Below are 15771 nucleotides of genomic sequence, written 5' to 3' on the forward strand. Positions count from 1 at the left end.
CTTCACCACGGACTCCTTAATTTTGAATTCTTAGTTCCCCTTGATCTCTCCCTGACTTTGAAAGTTTGTTTTCCTTGCTGGTTTTTGTGCTTAAATATGTGTTGTTTTTAGAACAAGACAGTTTTATAACTAATTGACTAGATCGATGACTGAATAACACATTTGGTTTTATATGAAGAGATTCTTCGTGTGTGAGGTGACCACAAAGGACGTGTAGAAATGGCTTGCGTCCTCTGTAAAATGTGTGCCCATTCATTAGCTTAGGAGAAGTGGATTCAGTGTCAAAACTCCCCTCCATCCTTTTCCTTTATCTCTCAAGAACTTATTTGGTCTTTACAGATAACGCTCTTCTCACCAGGGAGATGGTCACTGACAGAAGCGTGTGGGTGTTCACAGTGAGGGTTCTGATGAAGAAACACCTGGGTCCGTATAGTGCTTTCCTGTTGCCGCTGTGGCAAATTGCCACAAACTTAGTGGCTTAACACATTTTTTAAAAAATCTTACATCCTGTAGACCGGAACAGTGACATGGGTCTCATTGGGCTGAAATGAAGTTTGGCGGGGTACGGATTTCAGGGAGATACTGTTGCCTTGCCTTTTCCATCTTCTAGAGGCCACACCTCTCCCTGGTGTATGCCCTCATCCCCCACCTTCACAGCCCACAGGGGAAGGTTGGGTTCTTCCCACAGAGTGTCACTCTGACTTCCTGTTCTGAATATACCTTTTCAGGATCACTCTGGTCGTCCGGGATGATCTCCCTATTTTAAGGTCAGCTGATTGCCAACCTTAATTCCACTGACCATTCCTGTTGCCATGCCATCTCCCATATGTAGGTTCCAGATCTTAGGATGTAGACATCTTTGCGGGGTGATTATTGTACCCGCTGCAGTCACATCCTGACGTCAGACTAGGATCAGCATCCTGGCTCCAGCTCTTAGAATTTGTCCCCAGGATTATACCTTTAAAATTTTTTTTTTCAACGTTTATTTATTTTTGGGACAGAGAGAGACAGAGCATGAACGGGGGAGGGGCAGAGAGAGAGGGAGACACAGAATCTGAAACAGGCTCCAGGCTCTGAGCCATCAGCCCAGAGCCCGACGCGGGGCTCGAACTCACGGACCGTGAGATCGTGACCTGGCTGAAGTCGGACGCTTAACCGACTACGCCACCCAGGCGCCCCAGGATTATACCTTTTAAAGCGTCAGTTTCCTTACTTTTAATGTGGGGATAACCACCCTAGCTTTGCTTATTCGTTGTCAGAAAGTAATGGGGTAATATAAGTGAAGTGTTTAGGGTAGAACTTAACATACAAGATAGTCAATGAATATTAGTCACACTGTTATTGATAATAAACACAACTAGAGGATGAAGATACAAGAAAAACATCCCTAACTTTCTGCAGTTGAGATGGGCAAGTTCAGGAAGCCTAAGAAGGCAGTCCTGGTCCTGGCCAGATGCCACTCCGGCTGCAAAAAACATCGTGATGAACATTGATAATGGCACCTCAGACCGTCCCTACAGCCATGCTCTGGTGGCTGGAATTAACCACTCTCCCTGCAAGGTGACAGCTGCCCTGGGCCAGAAGAAAATGGCCAAGAGGTCAAAGATCAAGTCTTTTGTGACAGTTGATACCTACAGTCACTTCATGCTCACAAGGTGCTCTGTGTATATCCCGTTGGACAGAACAGAGACTCTGTTCTTAAACACACGTCCTGAGGAGAGGCCAAGGTCAAGTTCAAGGACAGATGCGAGACCATCAAGGACAGATGGTTCCAGAAGCTGCGGTTTTAGACTCTTGTTTTGATCATTAAAAATACCAAAAAAAAAAAAAAAAAAAAAAAGGAAAAGAGAAGGGAAGGGAATAGAAGAGAAAAAAGAAAAAAAACAAGAGAAAAGCAAAGCAGAGAAGAGAAGAGAAGAAAAAAGAAAAGAAAAGAAAAGAAAGAAAAATATCCTTAAGGATATACACGTTTTTAGCTATCTCTCTTAAATTTTTGTAATTTTCTAATTAGCTACAAATAGGGTAAAGGTATCTGGGGAATGCTTGAATGTAATTTTGAGGGGTATGTGATGAGCATGTTTTTTGCAGTTTAGTCCCGTAGATAAAATGGATAATGATAAAAACACTGGGGTATTTAGCAATATTTCTATTACCGCAGAGCTCAACAGCGTGGATGGGCCCATGGAATGCTAATCACTGTCCGGACAGACCCTGTGGACATTTCAAGGATGCCAACGCCACGGTGGCATCTGCCACAGAAACAGATGCTATTTGCATCTGTTTCCTGTGACAGTCATTGAAGATGGCAGAGGAGAAAAAATTCACACAGGTCCGCTCAAACATTCAAAAACATATTTGGCTTGTCAGTCCGCTTTTTTAAAAATTATTGTGAGAGGAGATTTATAGGAAACACAAATTTCAAGCAACCAAGAAATATGTTTTTTTTTCTGAATTTGCCTGTGAATACATATATTGCGTCTACTGAGTTAAACATAATTTTATACAATAGCTATGGAGAGGGTATAGCAGATTTTGTTGTGAGGCATTTGTTGATAAATCAATTATTTTCCTTTTAATTTGATGGAGCTCATCACTACTGAACCAGCTCTCCTAAATATGCAGTGTATGCCAGAAGGTAACTTTCTTGTAACGTTCTGTCTGCACATTATACATACTGAAAACAGTCTCTACATCTCGTGTTTGATTCAATATCCTTTTAATCATCTTTAAGATGGCTATTGCTGTCAATATGATTTGCAAGAATGATTCCTCTTGATTATATTTAGCTCTGGTAATGGCATCTACATCAGTTTGCATAACATTTTGGTTTCTCTAAGAATAGTCTGGGCTTCTCTGGAGATAGTAAATCCATGATGGCTACCCAAAGGGAAAATAGCTTACATCTCTAAGCAGGGAAAAAAGAAAGATAACATGTAAGTAAATTCCTGTGGAAGATTTTTTAAATTTCCTACAGCAACCTGTGGTTGCTCACAGATCTATCTTCCCATTTCACTTCTTACCAGAAGAGTCAGACTGTGCTGTTCAGTCTAAAGATGTCCCTGAAAAACATGACATTAATTCGGGGACTAAACACATAGATTAACATGCAGGCAAAGCTCTTTTTTCTTTCTTTCTTTCTTTTTCTTTTAAATTTGCAATGCAAAGTCTCAAACAAATGTAATCCAAACTGATTTTAAAAATATAAACCTCTAAGTACAGTTTAATACTTCAATCAAAACTCAGCTGGAACTCTTAATTAGAAAATAGTAAATTGGGGTACCTGGGTGGCTCAGTCGGTTAAGTGTCTGACTTTGGCTCAGGTCACGATCTCACAGTTTGTGAGTTCGAGCCCCGCATCAGGCTCTGTGCTGACAGCTCAGAGCCTGGTGCCCGCTTTGGATTCTGTGTCTCCTTCTCTCTCTGCCCCTCCCCCACTTGTACTCTGTCTCTCTCTGTCTCTCAAAAATAAATATATGTTAAAAAAAATTAAAAAAAGAAAATAGCAAATTGTTCCGTATTTAATATGAATGGATAAATGTATTCTTCCACTTTTTCCTCCTCCTAGAATTATATACATAGATGTCACACAATTGAATTATAAAAGACATAAAAGTATATGAAAATATGCTTACCCATTAATTAGAGCCCTCAAGTCTTATATAATCATTTATATATTCAGATTATCTAGTTTTGAAACAAAATATAAAATTAGTGATTAAAAGAATTACTTTAGAGAGAGCACAAGATTGTCCCGTCAAGAATATCTTAGTTCTACTTGGATTTGGAAGGGTTAAAATATGAACCTTATATATGAATGCAGCACAAATATGAATGTAAAAGGATGCTCTATTGGAGGTATAATATAATTCAACACACATGATAGTAATTATTATTTTTATTTTTTATTAAATTTCCCATTCCTTTTTTTAAAAAAAAGTTTGGATTGCTTGAAATTTTCATTACAGTAAAAATAAATACAAATATTTCACTTTATATGCAGAATAATTTATGGTAACTTTAAAAAAGTTAGATGTCTCATTATACAACATATCACTTTGCCCTAATATGTGAAGTTCATTAAACCTTCAAAAAATTTTACCAAGTATGAGATCATTACAATCAATAATAAGTAAAATAAGCCACAACCAAATGTTTTGAAATACAGAGCAAGTCAATCAAGAGGGTAATTTTCAGATTAATATGGAGTAGAGAGGATCTCCTGAATTATCAGCAAAAATAGTACATTAAGGAGGTTTCAAAGTTACATGTTAATTTCCCAAGATATGACAGCTATAATTGAGACAAGATACAGTTTAATACAAAGACACACACATGTCAAACTTAAAAATTACTATACTCAAAAGACACAACAGAATTAAAAGGAAACCTATATAATGGAAGAAAAGTTTTGCAAACCACATATCTGCTAAGGGGTGAATCTAGAAAATATAGAGAACTCCTTCAACTCACTATCAACAAAAAAGAAGTAACCCAATTTAAAAATGGGCAAACGACTTGAACAGACATATATCCAACGATCATATACAAATGGCCAATAGATTTATGAAAAGATGCTCAATATCCTTAATCATCAGGGAAATGGAAATCAAAACCACAATGAGATGTCACCTCAGACCCAATAGAAAGGCTATCATAAGTAAAATAGAAAATAGTAAGTATTGGCAAGGATGTGGAGAAATTGGAACACTCATGCACTGTTGGTGGGAATGTAAAATTGTGCAACCACTGTGGAAAACAGTGTGAAGGTTGCTAAAAAAATTAAAAATAGAATTAGCATATTTATTGGTCTGCTCGGCCTGCCATAACAAAATGCCACAGACTGGGTGGCTTAACAGAAATCTTTCACACAAATCTGGAGGCTCAGAAACCCAAGATCAGGGGGCCAGCTGACTTGCAGATAGATGATTACCTTATTGCTACATCCTTAAATGGCTTTTCTTCTGTGTTGGTGCAAAGAGATAGAAAGAGACTGGGGAGGGCAAGCTGTTTAATGGGTATAGACATGGTTTTGCAAGATGAAAAAGTTCTGGAGAGCTGCTGCACGATAATGTACATAAATTTAGTGCTAATCAACAATACACTTAGAAATGGTCAAGATGATAACTTTTATGCAATGTGTTCTATGCCATAATTAAAAATTAAAAAAATGATAATTATATAAAGTATTAAGTAAAAATATCTATAAGTAATCAAAGCAAATATTCAGTTACATAATATTTCCCCAAATATTTTCATCTAAATTCCTTGCCATTTTTCCGATAATCTTTTTGAGATTTTTAGCATTTTGATCTGTATCACTAAGTTATATAATCTGTAAGAATATTAATACAAAATGTATTTTAAATGAATGATTTTTAAATAGCATATCTATTTTAATGTTATAAGTGAGATTTTCCTAGATGTAAGGACATTTTTAAGTTAAAATTTTTGTTTTTAAATTTTAACAAAAGGTTGTAATAAATGGAAATTCAATATCGTTTACTATCAGGCCAATTTAATCTAATTAAGTACTATTAGTATGTAACTCTTCTATGTATCACACCAAGATGTTTTCACTCTTTTAGGAGATAAAGTAAATAAAATGTATTAATAATCTTATAGAAGCGAAAACAATTGTTACTCTCTCCAGTTGTACAGATGTTTCTTTTGACTTGGGGAAGCAGGAGGGGAAAAGGCAGTGAGCGCAAGCTTCTGTTAGTGAAGTGTTGTTCTGAAGACAGGCACATTCGGAGAACGGAGATCTTTGGGGGCATATGCAACAGGAAGTCTGTTTCCTTGAGATTTTGGAAATTGCATTGACAAATTAGTGCCGGCCCTTCTTTGCCACCCTCTCTAAGGTCTCCCCGTTATCCAGAGTGGGGGCGCAGGTGAATCCGGGTCAGATTCAAATGAAGGAGCAGGAGCCAGGAAGCTCATTGGGATACGGAGTCGGTCTCCCCCGAAGGGAATTGCGAGCCTCCTGCGGTCACCTGGCGCTCTTCCTCCGCGCCGGCCGCTGGGGACCTTAGGACCTCCCGCGTGGTGGGCGGGGCGCCCCGGCCGCGGTTCTCCCCTCGCCCGGAGCCGCGGGAGGCGCCCTCCGCCCGGGTGTGGCAGCCCTCCAGCTGCGCAGGCTGGGCACGTGCCCCCTAGGGCCAACCCCGCTCGCCTTCCGCTGCCGGTGGCGTCCGCCCGCTGCGCTCGCTAGGCGCCCCCTGGGAGGACTCGGCTTCCCCGGTGCCGCAGCATGCGCACCCCCCCCCCCCCCCCCCAGCCAGGGAGGATCTCTGCTCACCCGGAGCCGCGGGATGCGCCCCCCTGGAAGGAACCCGCTTCCTCGGTGCCCCGGGATGCGCCCCCCGTGGGAGGACCCCGCTCGCCCAGGCCACAGCCCCTGTGCCCCAGCCTCCGGCCTCGCTCGTCTCTGCCCCGCAGACCGCGTGGAGGCCGCCGCGGGCACCGGGCGCGCAGAGGCCTTGGGTGCTGGGCTCCCCTCGCTCGCAGCGGCGGACGCCGGGCTCCGCGTGGCCAGCGTTTGGTCTCCGGAGGCCGGACGTGCGGGTCGGGCACGGGGTTCCGCTCCGCCAAGGGCGTCCTTCTCCGCCCGCGTCTCAGAGGGCGGCGCCGGGTCCGGCCGTGGGGCCTGCGACGATGGGGTTCCCAGAGGGCCCGGGTCTCGCCTCCCTTGTCAGAGCCCACCGGGCACCCCGAGCCTCCGCGCAGGAAGCGGGGTCCCAGCGCCTTCCCCGGCTAATCGGGCCCCGCCAGAGGCCTGGGCGCGTCGGCATCCCCCGCTGGGTCCCTGTCCTCCCCTCGTTCTGACTGTGCAGCAGGGATGCGGCCGGGACTCTGGCTCCGGTAGCCTGTTCTGGCCACAAGTGGTGATTCCTGGAGTCTCTGGCCGCTCGGAAAGCCACCCAAATCATGGACGGGTACATGGGACCGTCAGCCTTCCCCATTCGGGGATGAAGCCCTCCCCCGGCCCCCAAAGCATTTGGGGGGAGCGCTAAGTTTGGAAGACACGGAACCAAAGGGGAATGCAGGATGCAGGTGTCAACAAAACAAATGACTGTGCCGCTGACTTCTTGGGAATTTTCACCGCAAGCCTGTTTATTTATAAAACACGAGTGGCGCTCGGTTACCGACGCTTCCTAAAGCCCTTTCCCACTCGGCTGCCCTCCCCACTCCCGACGTGTCTATGATCTTTCCCGATCTTTCCGGGTTCATTCACTACAAAGAACACACACACAGCCACTGTTGCTAGTTGCCAAAGTTTCCATCCCTCTGTGGAGAGGTCTTTCCGCGCGGTCCGCTCGGACTCTCGGGGCGCTCGGGGTGCAGCCGGACGCGGGGAAAGAGGCTCGCGCGGCGGCCCCGCAGGTGTCCCGCCGGACGCTCCCGGCCGGTAGGAGGCGGCGTCGGGGAGCAGCTGGGGTCTCCCCGCGCCCCCGCGGACCGGCCCCACTGCACGCACGCGGGCGCGCGCGCGCGCAGCACGCACACACACGCACACGCGCGCGCAGCACGCACACCCGCGCCCCCGCGCCCCCGCGCCCCGCGTGTTTCCCGGGCGCGGCCGCTAGAGGGAGGGCCGCCGGGCCGGCGCGCGAGATGGAGCGATCATGGAGCTGCTCTCCGGTGGGGTGTGCGTCTTCCACACACGGCTTTCAGGGGAAGCCGCCCCGGTGAGGCTGGCAGTGCACGAGCGGCGGAGGGCGCGGGCCTTCCTGGCCCTTCCGGCCCGCGGTTCTCTGGGCTCGGGGCCCCCGTTGCTGTCCCCCCTTCTTTGGTGCGCGGCACCCTGCAGGCGCGCAGGTGCCCGGGACGGAGCCCGGCAGCCGGTGTGCGCAGCGGCTCATTTCTCCTCTTCCTGAAGGGCAGTCTAGGAAGGGGCCGCCGAGACCCGCTTCCCGTGTTCGGAATCTTCTGTCTACCTGCGCTTAATCTTCCTCTATACTCTGAAAAATATGCTTGATGTATCATTGTTCTGGCAAAAAATGGAAAACTAAGTTGGGGACAGAATCAGTTATTTAACACGGGATGAGGCTATAGACTCCTTTCCCCCCACCCGCCCCGCCCGTGATATGTCTGAGTTTGCATTTAATTCTTGACCACCAACCTGGAAATAGTTACCCAAACCTTAGAAACTGCCACTTGGAGTAGCGCATCGCTCTACATCTGCCTCCTTGTGCAGAGGCTCCTAGTGGGTGTGTAAGCCCAGAAATCACCTCGGAAAGAGCGAGGAGAGTTGGGACGCACGGAACAGTTCTACCCGGTCGGACTCTGGATGAGGGAGTCGGCACGTAGGGTTAAGGGGAGATTTGAGATGGTCTCGGTTGCAGTTTCGAGATTGGAAATCTAATCCCGTTCACCTAACAGACGTCTCGGTGGATTTCGACCAACTTTGCGAAATGAATCGGGAGGATGACTCAGACCGGAGCGAGAGAGGAGAGTGGTTTCGCTGAAGCCCGGGTTCGGAGCGCCTCGGTGACCCAGCGCTGGGCGCGCGCGCGCAGAGCGGCCAGGAGCTCCCGGCGCAGCCCCGGCTCGGCTCGATCGGGCCGGCGGAGCGCGGGCTCTGACGCGGGGCGCGGGGGCCGGACGCCCCGCAGCGCCGCCGGCGCGCTCCCCGCCCCGGAGACGGCCGTCCCCCGCGCGCAGCACCGCTCTGCCCGGAGCTCGCCGGGTGCTGACGCCCGCCCCGGCCCTTCCGTGTGTCCGTCCGCGCGCCGGAGGGGACGCACTTTGTAGCAGTTACTTTGCCTGGAGGCAGTCGCGTCTGTGGCCCGGCCCCGCGCACGCCGCCGGGATCTGCGCTGCTTTCCGTGCTCTTTGCGCCCGGCGCGCGGCAGCCTCTCCAGCGGGAGGCGCCTTTGGGATTCGCGCTCGCGGAGGGAAGCGGCGGCGCTCCCCCAGCCCGGAGCTTTTCCGGTGGACTGCGAGACCGCCGCTCACTGGGTGCGCGCGGGGATCGTTCTGGGAGCCGGGAGCGCCCTCGCCCAGATTTTGGAGAGGGCGGGGGTATTTTCTCAGAGCTGCTGAAGACGTCCTCCCCGCCCGGCACCTGCAACTTGTTTTGGTTTCCTCGCAGTCCTGCGTGTGCGGTTCCAACATCAAAGTTTTCGGTTCCGTACCCGACAAAATCTGTGGGTCCAGCCCCTCCGCCGCCCCCGCGCGGTCGCGGCCAGGCCTCCTAGTCTCGCGGTGAGCCAAGAGCGGGGCGCCCAGTGTGGCGGCGGCGGCGGAGCCGGCGACACGGAGCTGCTGCCGGCGCTCGGGAACCCTCGGCCGGGCCACAGAGCTGGCCGGGCGCGCTCCGGAGGAGCCGGAACCTTCCGGGACGCTGCTGCCTGAACGCTGGATTTAATCCGCTCCTCTCCCGCGGAAACTCATTGAGAGAAGCGCTTGGCACGGGAGCTCTGCGGGACCCGAGCTCCCGGCGGCTCGGGATCCGGTGCCCGCTGCTGCGGAGGGAGCAGAGGCGAGGGAATCGGCGGATGCCCCGGGAGCCCGGAGGTAGGCGAGGGGGTGGGATCCGGGTTCCAGCGCTCAGCCGGGTTTCGAGAGGGTGTCGGGCTTCACGCAGCCTAGGCTTCCCCCTCTCCCTCCTTTCCCACCGCTCCCTCCCCGGTTCGGATTCGGGCTCAGGAGCCACCAGAGTCACGGCACCCTCAAGGTGCAGTGCCTTCCAGGGCTCCTCGCTTGAATGCCTCGCTGCCTCCTTTTGATGCTGGGGGTATGGGAGCCTCCCTGGGAAGTTGGTAGCTTGCAGATCTTGAGAAGGTCCAACTTGATTTTATTCAGCTTCTTAAAGGATGTGTTTCCTGTGGGCAAGAATTATGGGAAATGAATGTCAGTGTTATAGACAACTGCAGTCCAGCTCAGAAATCACCTTCACACCCCCCTCCCCCCAAAAGTTTTCCCCATGCAAGTTTTCTTCATGTCCAGATGTAGTGCATGGAGACTAGGCTGGCGTTATTATGTAAAAACTGGGAAGGGGGCTCTCCTGCTTTCAAAGTGCAAGATGTCAAGGACATTGTAGTTTCCTTTCCTTTTCCTTCCTTCCTCCCTCCCTCCCTTCCTTCCTTCATCCCTTTCCCTATGCTGCCCATGTAACAAAGCCCTGTGAGTGTAGAGAGAATAGAACACTTTTACAATCTGCAGGAATGATGAAATATTACGCTGTTTCCAACCTTGCCTGAAGTTCTTATTTAAATACCTGATCTGTTTTACTTAAAAGAGGTAATTTTGGGGTAAGGCTGAAGTAGTATCTTGGGTGCAATTCAGCGTCGTGCGATTTTGTGTATAGTGTGTGTAATCGATCCCTACAGTTGCATGTTAACTAATGATAGAGATTGCACGAGACGATACAAAGAGCCCTTGATGTTTTGGCAAACAATATTTTTGGACCGTGGGGAAATTTAAAAGTCAGTATTAAAATTTGTGCATCAAGAATTCGGATGCACAGATGAAACCAGAGAGGTAAGTTAACTTTAAGACGGTGGTTTATTGAAAATCGGTGCCTGGGATTTCATGTCGACGTACGGTAATCGGTGAAATAAATGAAACAGTATTCCCAGCTTGCAATACTCATCTGTAGAAAGACTGTTGTTGCCTTTCCTTTCTGATCTCGTTTGTGGGAACAGAATGGTGTGGGGTGGGTATATTTACTTCCTCACACATGGATGCTGTATATTCCAGGATGCCCTGTAAATCAGAAAGAGGCAAGGTCCAGGGTCCAGCCTCAGTCCACACCGCCATCTCCCATCTACGAGGTCCGGGGTCCAGCCTCAGTCCACACCGCCATCTCCCATCTACAGGGCCCGGGGTCCAGCCTCAGTCCACACTGCCATCTCCCATCTACAGGGTCCGGGGTCCAGCCTCAGTCCACACCGCCATCTCCCATCTACGAGGTCTGGGGTCCAGCCTCAGTCCAAACCGCCATCTCCCATCTACAGGGTCTAGGGTCCAGCCTCAGTCCATACCGCCATCTCCCATCTACGAGGTCTGGGGTCCAGCCTCAGTCCAAACTGCCATCTCCCATCTACGAGGTCTGGGGTCCAGCCTCAGTCCACACCGCCATCTCCCATCTACAGGGTCTAGGGTCCAGCCTCAGTCCACACTGCCATCTCCCATCTACGAGGTCTGGGGTCCAGCCTCAGTCCACACCGCCATCTCCCATCTACAGGGTCCAGGGTCCAGCCTCAGTCCACACCGCCATCTCCCATCTACGAGGTCCGGGGTCCAGCCTCAGTCCACACTGCCATCTCCCACCTACAAGTTATCCCTGTTATAAGCTGTTCCCGGTAGGGCCTTCTTCTCCTGCTCCTGTACACTTGTAGCTTCCGATGGGAACCTAACTCTCCTCCGTGCACTAGGCTGTCACTCCTGTGTTCTTTCTCACAGGGTGGTGCTGAGTTGGGGTTGCGCTGAATCGGAATGTTCATGCCCAGCAGTAAATGTTGTGCAGGTGTTGGTTACTCGTTACTCAGCAAGCCTCTGTGCTGAGCCAGGTGTGTAGGGGAGAATACGGTGGCAGTGGGGAGATGGTAATACTGAGCTGGGGACAGGGGCTGTACTTGAGTAGAATGGGGCAGTGCAGAGGGGAAGGAATAAAGCTAAATCTGAGGGGTGTGTGTGTGTGTGTGTGTGTGTGTGTGTGTGTGTGATTAGAGGATGGATTATCAGCAAATCAGCCTTATTGTAGATCTGCACGAGCAGGTTTATGTCAAAGGTCAGACTCCTTGCTTGATACTTGATAAATGCTTTAAAGAGAATTGGGAATCCCAAGAACGTAAACAGCTCTCCACTGTGGTTACTGGCTTCCAAATAAACTCTTCACTCTTAGGGTCTAAAACAGTTTTTCTCTAATTTTAGTGCCTAAATGCATGAAAATGGAGATTGATGACCCCAAACACATGAGAAAGTTGTTCAAGAGGATCCAGTTAATTGCATGTTTAACACCATGGGTGATTCCAGTTCTCCTAGTTCAAGAATTAGTTTGTGAAATATACAGGCTTAGTGTTCATGAACTTGCTTTTAGGGAGGGTATCATACCTGCCTGGTAAACTGAAAATTTTTCCTAGTATTTGTCATCTTCTTGAAGTTTCCTTATTTTCCATGATCAATGCCATTATTGTCAGTCTGTCCTGTTATGAGATGGCTATTCTCAAAGACCAAACTTCTGTCATTTGTAGATTTGAAATTATGGATGGTGGCCCTTGGAGATTCAAACCACTGAGGTGATAGAAATGCTTCAGGATTATTGAGATTTTATGGTTTTAAAAAACTCAGTGTGCTGATCGTTTGGCTCAGTAAACTTTATCTCTTGGTCACTGGAGGTGGAGGGAGGACACGTATTAAAATGTTAATCTTTTTATTTCATATATTTACAGATATATTTTTGCTAATAGGACAAAGTAATTCAGGTAGCTTACATGAAATTAGAAAAAGAGAAAGTAAACTTAAAAATCCCTACAGTCAGTTTTGTCTCCTGTCTCCATTTCCATTAATAAAACCTCACGAAGGTGATGTAACAGCAAAGGAAAGGTTTGGTGAACTACTGAACCCATGACAAGATTGGCCATTTCTTTCAGATCTTTTTTGCAAGTGGCATTTCCATGAAATTCTTCATTTTTTCCCACTCTTCCCAAACAAAGCAGGCTGGTCATTCTTTGGCATGGTCTTCAATGTGTGTGGTGTTCGTTGGTGTTTTGGTATCAAGGTTCCCATTCCTGTGTTTTATTGTGTTTTCTATACAATGTTGCCCGTGCAGAACATGTTTTCCCCTTAATGAGCATTTAGCGCTCTCTCTACGAACAGTTTGCACCGTAAAAGCACAGCATCACATATTGATAAAGGAAGAGGATATTGTATTTGCTTATTTTCCTTAAAAAATCACTTTCATTCAATTGTGTACGTATGTTGGTTGTCGACTACTTTATTTATTTATTTATTTATTTTTTTTTTTAATTTTTTTTTCAACGTTTATTTATTTTTGGGACAGAGAGAGACAGAGCATGAACGGGGGAGGGGCAGAGAGAGAGGGAGACACAGAATCGGAAACAGGCTCCAGGCTCTGAGCCATCAGCCCAGAGCCTGACGCGGGGCTCGAACTCCCGGACCGCGAGATCGTGACCTGGCTGAAGTCGGACGCTTAACCGACTGCGCCACCCAGGCGCCCCAGTTGTCGACTACTTTAAATTATGTGCCTGTTGAAAGTTTTTAAAAATACGGCTTGCATGTTTAATAAAATACGTCCTCTCAAGTGATTTACGGCACAGATTAATATGAATTACATGTTAATTTTTGAGTTGAGTTATATTTTTGTTTTTTGTTGAAACTCCAACAGCCTCTTTAGATATTCGGTTGATGACACCGTAAGAAGTGGGAAACCTGGGAAGGAGATCACAAAATTAGTTTAATCTTAGCAAGACAACCTTAACGTAAGAGAGGTATGTGTTGCTTCATATGAGCCCCAAATCACAGATGTTATGATTGGTAGAGGTTGGTAGAAATGCAGTGCCACATGCTCCAGGATTCCAGCCACGTGTTAAAGACTTTTGTAAAATAATGGCATCACTGAGAGCAAAGACAGTTGATTTCTACGTTAAAAAAAAAAAATGTAGGATTTGACTTAGAAGTTCTGGAAGCTTCTTTTTCTATTACATAGCCCCTCTCCCCATGGGGTGAGAGAGAGAATTGCCCACATGGTGGCGCTATTGTGATGAATAATATTTTACCTAATTCTACCCTGGAACCGTCTTTAGGTACCAATGGAAACATTGGACTTTTCTCTAGCGATACATTTTCTGACACTGTTTTCCTAGTAATATGCAATTTATTAGGTCTTGGTGCCTGTTGTCGCCAAGAACAGCCATTTAGAAAAAGATTTCCCAGTCTGTTTCCAAGAAAACCTAGAAGCCATGACTCCTATATTTTCTCCACTGTCCTCTGTGTTCTTATATAAATGACTTCATATCTATCTATAATGGAAGATATTATCTCTTGAAGTGATTTCACAGATACTATATATTTTTTCATCAACTACGATGTTCTATATATTCTCATCTCTGTTTTACATTCCTAAAATGAGAATGGCTTGTCTTCTACATATACCACCTCTGTTTACCTTAAATTCATCTCTGCTAATGTGAAAAAAATCCATTCACAGTCAGTGATGTAATGGACTCCTTAACAAGTCACTTGCATTTTAATAGAGGACCACTAGAAGAAGCCAAATCCTAACACATGTTTGCAGGGGGAGTTTTCAGGTCTTTAGACCAAAAATCCCACCAGTTACAGCTTCGCCACCCGCATTCGTGGGTATAGGAGGCCAGCTCTGCCACCTGGTTGGGGTCTGCGGGTATCGGTGATCTCACGTCTGGAGTGCCAGGGCCCATGGAAGACTGAGCATGTGACTGAGTGCATGACTGAGTACTCAGTACATGACTGAGATCTGGACAGGGGAATAGAATGTTATACTCATAACTCCAGGGAACAGGAGATTGAATCCCAGGACCAGGGGCACGTTAGAAAGGTAGACTGCACACCAGTGCCTGTCTTTCTTGGCTTGCCATCGGCCAGGTGTGTGAGAGGGGTCACAACTGAAGACACAGCTGTGGAAGAAAAAACAAGTCCAAGGCACAAGAGAGGTCCCAGAGCCTGGGGCCCAGTCATACGGTCTTTGGAAGGAGAGGGAGGACGTTTGCCTGTGTCGTGCATTTCTTCTTTTGCAAGACATTTGAGAAATTGTTTCAGAGGATGACAACTAAACGTTTGATTCCTGGTGAAAAGAAATTCTTTATTTCTTTCTTTAATTCTTAAAACCATAACATATTGTCTTCTAAGAATTACATTTCCTTGGTTCTGTATAGAGCAAAATGGCTGTGGTTGGTCAGTAACACTCTTTAAAATGTCTTACAACTTATGTAAGAACAGTGAGGTTTTTCTGGACTGCATCCTAGGGTGAAACAGAAAAACTGGCTTCTGTTTTAAAGATGAATAAAACATTAGAAATGATTTATGTGACCTTAGATGTTTTCTAACTTTCCTACTGTTTTTATTTGTGAATTAGTCCTTAAATCCCCACCTCTTTTCAGTGCTGAATTCTTTCCATGAGTAGGAAGAGAAAGGAACTAAAACTGTCAGTTTTGACTTAAGATAATTAACTAAGAATCCTGTAAAAAAAAAAGCTCTCAGAGTTATTTTCTTGTATTGTTTTTCTTCTTACATGTTTCAGATACCAATAAACAAATCCTACATATGTAATGTGTTTCAGAAATACATGTATAGGGGCACCTGGGTGGCTCAGCCGGTTAAGCACTCGACTTGGGCTCAGGTCACGACCTCACGGCTCATGGGTTCAAGCCCTGCATCGGGCTCTGTGCTGACAGCTCAGAGCCTGGAACCTGCTTCAGATTCTGTGTCTCCCTCTCTCTCTGCCCCACCCCCGCTCATGCTTGATCTCTCTCTGTCTCTCTCTCTCTCTCTCAAAAATAAATAAATGTTAAAAAGCTATAAAAAAATACATATATAGTATATATCAGAATATATACATATTAAAATTTTTCTATTGAACTTTTCATTCCAGTTGCCATATTTTTCCCTTTTCACGTTGAAGTCCTTTCTCCACTACCAAGGACAGACTTTTCTGAGAAATTAAATAATCGATTATTAATTAATCTAATGGTTTGATTCAAGATTCCTTTTTAAGAGTATTTTTAAAAGGATAATTGGGGCGCCTGGGTGGCGCAGTCGGTTAAGCGTCCG

The 15771-nt window shown here is 46.9% G+C and overlaps 1 pseudogene; it reads left to right on the forward strand.

Annotated features, from left to right (window-relative positions):
- Positions 1 to 1259: 1259 nt before the first annotated feature.
- LOC125148442 (60S ribosomal protein L27-like) lies at positions 1260 to 1790 on the forward strand (annotated as a pseudogene).
- Positions 1791 to 15771: the final 13981 nt, after the last annotated feature.

Source organism: Prionailurus viverrinus, chromosome D2 (assembly GCF_022837055.1).
Source record: "Prionailurus viverrinus isolate Anna chromosome D2, UM_Priviv_1.0, whole genome shotgun sequence".
Lineage (NCBI taxonomy): Eukaryota > Metazoa > Chordata > Mammalia > Carnivora > Felidae > Prionailurus > Prionailurus viverrinus.